This window comes from Arachis duranensis, chromosome 10 (genome assembly GCF_000817695.3).
Source record: "Arachis duranensis cultivar V14167 chromosome 10, aradu.V14167.gnm2.J7QH, whole genome shotgun sequence".
Taxonomy (NCBI): domain Eukaryota; kingdom Viridiplantae; phylum Streptophyta; class Magnoliopsida; order Fabales; family Fabaceae; genus Arachis; species Arachis duranensis.
In genome coordinates this window covers 86,113,632-86,123,541 of record NC_029781.3, presented here as the reverse complement: position 1 = coordinate 86,123,541, position 9,910 = coordinate 86,113,632, and positions in this window count along the sequence as shown.

The window sequence follows — 9,910 nt, the reverse complement described above, 5'->3', positions numbered from 1 at the left end:
TTATATTATTTAAATTATTTCATCAACATAATTATACGAATGGTAAAATTTTATTGGTTCTCTATCAAGGTGATACTTGATGCACCACTATTTCATGGTATATTTTAGGTTAAATTGAGTGGATTTTATCCATTATTCTCACACTTATTCATATAATTCACATGTTTTACATTTTCCATCCTAATTTTGTGCTATGATTGAAAACATGCTTCTTTGGCTTTAAATTTACTAATTTTAATCCTCTCTTATTACCGCGTGATATGTGTGTTAAGTGTTTTCAAGTTTTATAGGGTAGGAATGGCTTAGAGGACGGAAAAGAAGCATGCAAAAGTGGAAGGAACACAAGAAATTAAGAAATTCAGAATCTGGCAGCGACGCGCACGCATGGACGACATGTATGCGTGACTGGTGCAGTAGACAAATGACGCGCACGCGTGGCTAATGCCTACGCGTGGCCAGTGAAAAGTCTAGCAACGTGTACACATGATGAGCGTCACGTGCTGCAATTTACAGAAAATATTGGGGACGATTTCTGGGCTGCTTTTGACCCAGTTTCAGACCCGAAATACAGATTAGAGGCTACAGAGTGGAGCTGGAAGGGGGACTCACTTTCATTCACGTAATTTTAGGTTTTAGATGTAGAATTATAGAGACCTCTCTCCTCTCTCTAGGTTTTAAGGTTTTGATACAAAGAATTATTGTTGGTTTAGAATTTCTCTTATAGAAAAGAATTATTTCGTTGTAAGCATAGCTCCAAACCAACTAATAACTCTCACATCAAATTTTAATGTTTGTTTGTCACAAGTACAAACCCCAATAAAAATTAACCAAAGTATTCAAATATCGGGTCATCTCACAAGAAATTGCAATGAAGTGATCAATTATTGGATATGAAAGAACAAGGGGGGTTTGATTTGGTAAAGGGGCAAGAAAATAAATGACAAGAAAAATAAATCAAGTAACTAAAGAAAGCAAGTAATAAAGAGAGACATTCATGGCAAGGATTGAGAATATAGCCTTTCTATCCTAGTCATTAATCATAACAATAATTAACAAGAGCTTATCCTATTTCGTCATCTCCAACATGGAAGAAGGTACAATATTAACTTCACACAAGAGAAAGTCAAATAAGACTAGTTAATCTCAATCCAAAAGTCCTAATCAACTTACTAATTGAATTAGCAAAAGATTATCGTCAATGGAAACAATATTAACTAAAAACTCTAGATCACCAACATGAGTTGGGTGTTCATGACTCAAGTTTGCCTAATTTCTCTTTCCAAGCCAAGAATACTAAAAAAGCTACTCTAACATCCAACCAAATATTTTGTCAAACACTTGGAAGGCATAAAAGGAAAGCATATTAAATTGCAAGAAACATAAAATCTAACAACAACCAATTGCAAGAAATTTACACTAACTACTCAAAGCAACAATAAAAGAACATCAAACATGAAATTTCATTAAAGGAAAATCCAAATCCAACAATAGTTCATCAATCATAAAAAAAAGGCAATAAAAAAAATTAACAAGAGAACTAAGAGTAACAAAGATGTAGGAACAAGAAATTATAAAGAAAACTAGATGAAAACAAGAATTAGACCCTAAATCTAAGATGCAAATAACCTAAAACCCTAATTCTAGAGAGAAGAGTAGGGAGCTTCTCTCTCTAGAAAACTAACCTACATGATGCTAACCTAAAACTAATTGCTCCTCCTTTGTCCAAGCTTGAATTTTGCATGAAATACCCTTAGGAATGAGTTGGATTTAGGCTTGGGCAGCTCAGAAATTGCCCCCAGCATTTTCCCTTTAATAAGGTCACGTGCCTGCTGTGACGCGTATGCATGGGCCACGCGTACTCGTCGTCTGACTTTTTCTCCTCACGCGTACGCGTCACTTGGACGACCTCATCTTCACGCGTGCGCATCTGTCATGCGTGCACATCAATGTATGCACTCCAAATCCTTGTTTTTCCATGAATTCTCCACTTTGCATGCTCTTCTCTTCACTTCCTCCATCCAATACTTGCCTTATGAATCTGAAATCACTCAACAAACATATCAAGGCATCAAATGGAATTAAAGTGAATTAAATTTAGATAATTAAAGGCCTAAAAAGTATGTTTTTACTCTTAAGCATGAAATTAGGGAGAATTGCAAAACCATGCTATTTCATTGAATAAATGTGAGATAAGTTGATAAAATTCCCCAGATTAAGTACAAGATAAACCATAAAATTGGCGTTTATTAGGTTTCTACTCCAATTTTTTCTTAGATTTAGATTTAATTTCTGTCTTTATTTACAATTCCTTGTAATTTATTGTTCTAGCACCTTTGTTCTTCAATTCTACTTGTTATTCCCTTCACTTTGTTATCCTTATGTTTATACATTCTTGATACTTTGGATCTTAGTTAATGCAATTTATATGTTCATGTTGTTATTGCTTTCTTCAGTTGTCAATGTTAATTTCTTTCAATTGGTAGTTGTTAGATTTTATTATTGTTGCAATTTTACCATGCTTTTATTTTGTGCCTACCAAGTGTTTGATAAAATGCTTGGTTGGATTCTAAATTAGATTTTTGGTATTTTTAGCTTGGATTGAGTAATTTGGAGACTCTTGAATTGTCAAAGTCTCTTGTTGGTTAGTGATTGAAAATTGCTAGTTGGCTTGAGCTTCACTAACTATAGTCTTTGATTAGGACTTGTGAACTCAAGTTGATTTGCTCACTTGACTTTCCTTCAATTGTTAGAGGTTAACTAAGTGAGAGCAATTTGTAATTACCATCACAATTGACAATGATAATGAGGATAGGAATTCAAATTCTCGACCCTCGCTAGGACTTTTCTTAGTTGTTACTTTATTTTCTTATTATTTACATTCCTTGCTTATTAAACTCAAAACCCAAAAAGTTACAATCTCATAACCAATAATAAATACACTTCCCTGCAATTCCTTGAGAGACGATCCGAGATTTAAATACTTCGGTTAATTTTAATGGATTTGCTTAAGTGACAAACAATCTAAACATTGATTGAGGTTTAATTGTCGGTTTAGAACTATACTTGCAATGCGATATTATTTTTGTGAAAATCTTTATCGACATTCTTCCTCCGTCAATACTATATCCCTAAATTGATACTAGTTTCATTACATAAATCCCAATGCAAATTTTAATTCTAAATCAATTCATTTTTTAAAAGTATCAAAATTGATACTTTAAAAACACTCCATTAGAGATGCTTTAAGAGTACAGTGAGAGGCACAAGCCCAAAGATATTTATTGGAAAATTAATAATATGTGGTGGTGGTGGTAATGAGAAGAGGTAGTGGGGGGTGGTGGTGGCGGTGTCGATGGTGGTACTGAGAGAATTGGATGAGGGAGAAACGGTGGTAAATGATTATGGATTCAAATGGTAACGGGTGGCGAAGGATTGAGAATTGGAGATAGGTAAGTCACGAGAAAAGTGCTAATTTATGAAATTTGAATAATATTTTAGGGTTTGGATAGTTTTGTGAACAAAAACTTATCTTTCCTAGGTACAAAGATAATTTTTTTTAGATAGAATTGTCAGCATTTTGAGTATTCGTGGGTAAAAATAATAGTTTCACTAAAAACAAAACACTAAGTGCCGTCAGATTTAGCGTCGGACAGTAGCGGCGAATTTGCCGTCGAATTTATCGTCGGAATTGGCTATAAACTCATAACCGTCAAATACTATCGTCGAAATTGATATTCCGATGATAACGTCGACGGTAATATTTAATCGGGAAAAAATTATGGCACGCTCCACTACCGTCGGATTTACCGGTGGGTAAATTCGAATATAACCTTGTTTAGTGAAACGCTGCATTTTGGGCACACAAAAAACATTATCGTCGAATTTTACCAACGGTAAATCCAATGGTAATTCTGCCCTAAATGATAGTGCGAACCTTCTTCTCCTCCATTTCGAATTTTTCCTTCTCTCTCTTCATCACCACCCTCTCTCCTTCATCACTGCCTCCACCTTTGCTGCCGGTTCTCTGACCCCTCCCGTCATTGTTGCCACCGCTCCACTATTCTCGGTGAGCCAGAACCTCTTCCCCTGGCTGCGCTCAATGCATCACGTGGATTTGGAAAAGCAGAACCTCCACTGCATGCCAAGCCTCCACCACCGCAACGTCCGCCGCTCTTTCTACCAAGGCACACTCCGACGAGCCACCTCCATTGCCTCAACCTCCACCTCCACCATTCCTCCACTCTTCTTGCTCTGAGGTTGGTTTTGGAATTTTTGTCAATTTCCAATTTAATCTTCTCTTTTTTTAAATTTATTATGGTTTAATTAGTTTTTAATTTTTTGTTAGTAATTTGGTTTGGTTAAACTACTTTTTGCTGTTAGGTTGATTTAGAGTAAAATTTGAATTTTTTATTAGAATTTCTCTTGGTTTATAGGTAATTAAGCATGCTATTGTGATTCTTGGGTTTGAAATTTGAATTTGTTTAGGGTTTGTAATTTAGTTTGATTAATTTAGGTTAGATTCAATACGTTATGTTTTGAATTGTTGAATTGTTTGGATTTCACTAATTTTGTTATTTCCTACATTATGACTATTTTACTACAAAATTGTTGCTAAGATTGTTTGCTAATTGTTTAATTTAGTTTAGGTTTGGTTAGAATTTCAATTTCAATTTTGAATCAGTTTCAAAGTTAGTTTAGGATTAGTTTTCTAATCTTAGTGGATTTAGGTTGATTAAGTTAGGTTAGATTCAATACATTAGATCTTGAATTATTGAAGTGTTTGGAATCGTCTAATTGTGTTCATTGCTGCGTTGATGACTGTTTTGCTGAGAAATTATTGCTGAGATTATTTGCTAATTGTTTAATTTTAATTTAATTTAGTTTAGGTTTTATTAGGATTTCAATTTCAATTTTGAGTCAATTTCAAAGTTAGTTCAGGGTTAATTTTCTAATCTTAGTGGATTTAGGTTGATTAAGTTAGGTTAGATTCAATATATTAGGTCTTGAATTGTTGAAGTGTTTGGAATTGTCTAATTGTGTTAATTGCTGCATTGATAATTGTCATTTACAGACATGTCGACAGGCAATGCCGCCTCCGGGCGCTCAACAGCTTACACACACGCCGACTCGAACAACAGATGCGGCAGCCCTGGAGTCCAGTTACGAAAGTGAAACAGCAGCTGATGCCCCTCCACGACCTCCCACCACACGGTTACGCATTTGGCCTAATGGCGGCACGAGATAAGTAACACATTCAATGCTCATGTATTTCTAATTTATGGTTATTGCTGAAAGTGCCTGAATTGTTTCTAGTTTAGTTGATTTAAGTGTTAATAGCTAGTTATTGTTTTCTAGTTTTCATGATTATGATTCCTGTTATTGCTGAAAGTTTCTGAACCTAATTCCTGTTTAGTGGATTTAGAATGATTTGGATTGCTGGTTATTGTTTTCTATTTTCATGATTATGATTCCTGTTATTGTTGAGAGTTCCTGAAACCTGATTCTTCTTTAGTGGATTTAGGTTGATTTGAATTTGTGGTTATTATTTTCTAGTTTTCGTGATTATGATTCCTGACTCCTATTCTCTAGATTTAATCATTAGGGTTGATTCTTGTTTGTGGGTTGTTGTTAGATTTTTGCCAAACTCAAACGTGTGTACTTAGGATATGACGAATGTCATCAAGCTAATGTATGACCAGCCTTGTCCCAGCTTCACGAAGATCCCAGCTGAGACTAAGCATTGCTGGTTTAAGTAATGGGCGGTAATTACTTCCATTGTTTCTGTTTTAAACCTTTTTAGCTAGTGTATATCATCTATCTTTTTTACCTAAATTTGAAGCTTCTTTATTACAACTGCACTTCATTTAGGATGTTGAGCATGACCTGGCAATCTGAAAGATATTCTACTATAGGATGGGTCGGCGGATCTAGCAATTGTTGGATGATGTTCGTCACGGGTAGAACTAGCGGACATAGTGGCTCCGACCGGAGGTAAAAAAGGGCATGTTAGCTCATTGGGAGACCCATGCGAGGTTTAAGCATCAACGTCTCACCAACCAAGCCAATAGGACATCGGCTAAGTCGTCTAAGTACACCGGCAGCTCGGTGACCTTCATGAAGACGAAGGTCAGACTAGTATCTAGTTCCTTTAATATTGTGAATAACTTCGTTATGTTATCTATTATGCATATCATTATTAGGCATTTTAATAATTTTATATTTCAATGTAACTGTTGTAGTCAAAGTCATTGGAACGCGAGACCACATCGGTGGAGACGTTCAAGTACACCCACACACTGAAGAATCATAAAGTGAGATTTGTTGATTAGCGATCTCAGGACCATTATATGAGTAAATATACATCTGATTATCTTCTACTATGAAATTATTAAAGGTTAACTATATCTCTGCCTTACTAATCATAGTAACTTGTGTTAATTGCACAGGAATCCTACACACAGAGACTAGATGCCACGACTCAGCAGTCTTAACAAAGTGGAGAGGACGCCATTGATGGATCTGCAGCCTCAGTCGTCGACCCGATGCGGTGAGACCGCCTCAGTCCCGTACAAAAACCGCGTATACGGGATGGGATCATTCTTCGCCAGTAGCCTCCACACCACAACGTTGAGGCCGTCGTGAGGCTCCGCTACTAATCGAGCTGTCCAGCCCGAGGAAGGTATGGATTTGAGGCTCCATGTGCAGGAGCTCCAATGCAGTGGTGGACAAAATTGTGATTCATACTTAAATTGTTGTTCGAAATTGATTCCCCGGTAATGGTCCCAAAAACTTGGTGCTCAATACCATGGTCTAAACATAATTTCACAACTTCGCTCAACTAACCAGCATGGGTCGTCCAAGTAATAAACCTTACGTGAGTAAGGGTCGATCCCACAGAGATTGTTGGTATGAAGCAAGCTATGGTCATCTTGTAAATCTCAGTCAGGCGGATGATAAATGGTGATAGAGTTTTCGAATAATAATAGTAAATAAACAGAATAAAAAGATAAAAATACTTATGTAGATCATCGATGGGAATTTCATATAGGCGTATGAAGATGCTGTGCTCCTTCTGAATCTTTGCTTTCCTACTGCCTTCATCCAATCCTTCTTACTCCTTTCCATGGCAAGCTGTATGTAGGGCATCACTGTTGTCAATGGCTACATCCCATCCTCTCAGTGAAAAAGGTCCAAATGCTCTGTCACGGCACGACTAATCATCTGTCGGTTCTCGATCATGTCAGAATAAAATCCCTTGATTCTTTTGTGTTTGTCATCACGCCCAACAATCGCGAGTTTGAAGCTCGTCACAGTCATTCAATCCCGGAATCCTACTCGGAATACCACAGACAAGGTTTAGACTTTCTAGATTCTCATGAATGCCGCCATCAATTCTAGCTTATACCACAAAGACTCTGATCTCACGGAATGGAAGGCTCGGTTGTCAGGCGAGGGCAACCATGCGTCGTGCATCAGGAATCCAAGAGATACACACTCTAGCTTTCGCTTGTAGAATGGAAGTGGTTGTCAGGCACGCATTCATCGGGACGGATGATGATGAGTGTCACGGATCATCACATCCATCAGTTGAAGTACGAGTAGTATTTTAGAACAGAAATAAGATTGAATTTGAATAAAAGATAGTAGTAATTGCATTAAAACTTCGAGGTACAGCAGAGCTCCACACCCTTAATCTATGGTGTTTAGAAACTCCACCGTTGAAAATACATAAGTGATGAAGGTTCAGGCATGGCCGAATGGCCAGCCCCCATAAACGTGATCAATAGCCTCCTAAGATGAATAATAGAATAAAACTGAGACTAAATATGTAACGTGGTCAAAAAGACACTGAATACAATAGTAAAATGTTCTATTTATACTAGACTAGCTACTAGGGTTTACAGAAGTAAGTAATTGATGCAGAAATCCACTTCCGGGGCCCACTTGGTGTGTTCTTGGACTAAACTTGAGCTTTACACGTTCAGAGGCTTCTTTTGGAGTTGAACGCCAAGTTGTAACGTGTTTTTGGCGTTCAACTCTGGTTCGTGACGTGTTTCTGGCGTTTGACTCCAGAATGCAGCATGGAACTGGCGTTGAGTGCCAATTTACGTCATCTAATCACGAATAAAGTATGAACTATTATATATTGCTGTAAAGCTCTAGATGTCTACTTTCCAATGCCGTTGAGAACGCGCTATATAAAGTTCTGTAGCTCCAGAAAATCCATTTCGAGTGCAGGGAGGTCAGAATCCAACAGCATCAGCAGTCCTTTGTCAGCCTTTTATCAGAGTTTTGCTCAGGTCCCTTAATTCCAGCCAGAAATTAACTGAAATCACAGAAAAACACACAAACTGATAGTAAATTCCAGAAATGTGAATTTAGCATAAATTAATCAATTAGGATAAAAAGAAGAGAATATACTATAAATCCCAAAATATCAATGAATATTAATTCTAATTAGATGAGCGGGACTTGTAGCTTTTTGCTTCTGAACAGTTTTGGCATCTCACTTTTTCCTTTGAAGTTTAGAATGATTGACATCTATAGGAACTTAGAATTTTGGATAGTGTTATTGATTCTCCTAGTTAAGTTTGTTGATTCTTGAACGCAGCTACTTTTATGAGTCTTGGCCGTGGCCTTAAGCACTTTGTTTTCCAGTATTACCACCAGATACATAAATGCCATAGACATATAACTGGGTGAACCTTTTCAGATTGTGACTCAGCTTTGCTAAAGTCCCCAGTTAGAGGTGTTCAGAGTTCTTAAGCACACTCTTTTTGCTTTGGATCACGACTTTAACCACTCAGTCTCAAACTTTTCACTTGGACCTGCATGCCACAAGTACATGGTTAGGGACAACTTGATTTAGCCACTTAGGCCTGTATTTTATTTCCTTGGGCCCTCCTATCCATTGATGCTCAAAGCCTTGGATCCTTTTTACCCTTGTCTTTTGGTTTTAAGGGCTATTGGCTTTTTCTGCTTGTTTTTTTTTTTCTAATTTTTTTTGCCATTTTTTTTCGCAAGCTTTTGCTTTTTCACTGCTTTTTCTTGTTTCAAGAATCAATTTTCATGATTTTTCAGATTGTCAATAACATTCTCTTTGTTCATCATTCTTTCAAGAGCCAACAATTTTAACATTCATAAACAACAAGATCAAAAATATGTATTGTTCAAGCATTCTTTCAGAAAATAAAAAGTATTGTCACCACATCAATATAATTAAACTAAATTCAAGGATAATTTCGAAATTCATGTACTTCTTGTTCTTTTGAATTAGAAACATTTTTCATTTAAGAGAGGTGAAGGATTTATGGAATTATTCATAACCTTAAGACATAGTTACTACATACTAATGATCATGAAGTAGAGACACAAAACATAAACACACATATAGCATAAAAAACCGAAAAACAGAAAAAAAATGAGAACAAGGAATGAGTTCACCTTAGTGATGGTGGCGCTTTCTTCTTGAAGAACCAATGATGTCCTTTAGTTCTTCTATGTCTTTTCCTTACCTTTGTTGCTCCTCCCTCATTGCTCTTTGATCTTCTCTAATTTCATGGAGAATGATGGAGTGCTCTTGATGTTCCACCCTTAATTGATCCATATTGTAACTCAAATCTTCTAGAGAAGTGTTGAGTTGTTCCCAATAGTTGTTGGGAGAAAAGTGCATCCCTTGAGTAGGCTCTCTTGTTTGCTCCATCCTTTTCTTAGTGATGGGCTTATCCTCCTCAATGGGGATGTCTCCTTCTATGATAACTCTAGCTGAGTAACATAGATGGCAAATAAGATGAGGAAAAGCTAGCCTTGCCAAGGTAGAGGGCTTTTCGGCTATTTTGTAGAATTCAAGGGAGATGACTTCATGAACTTCTACTTTCTCTCCAATCATGATGCTATGGATCATGATGGT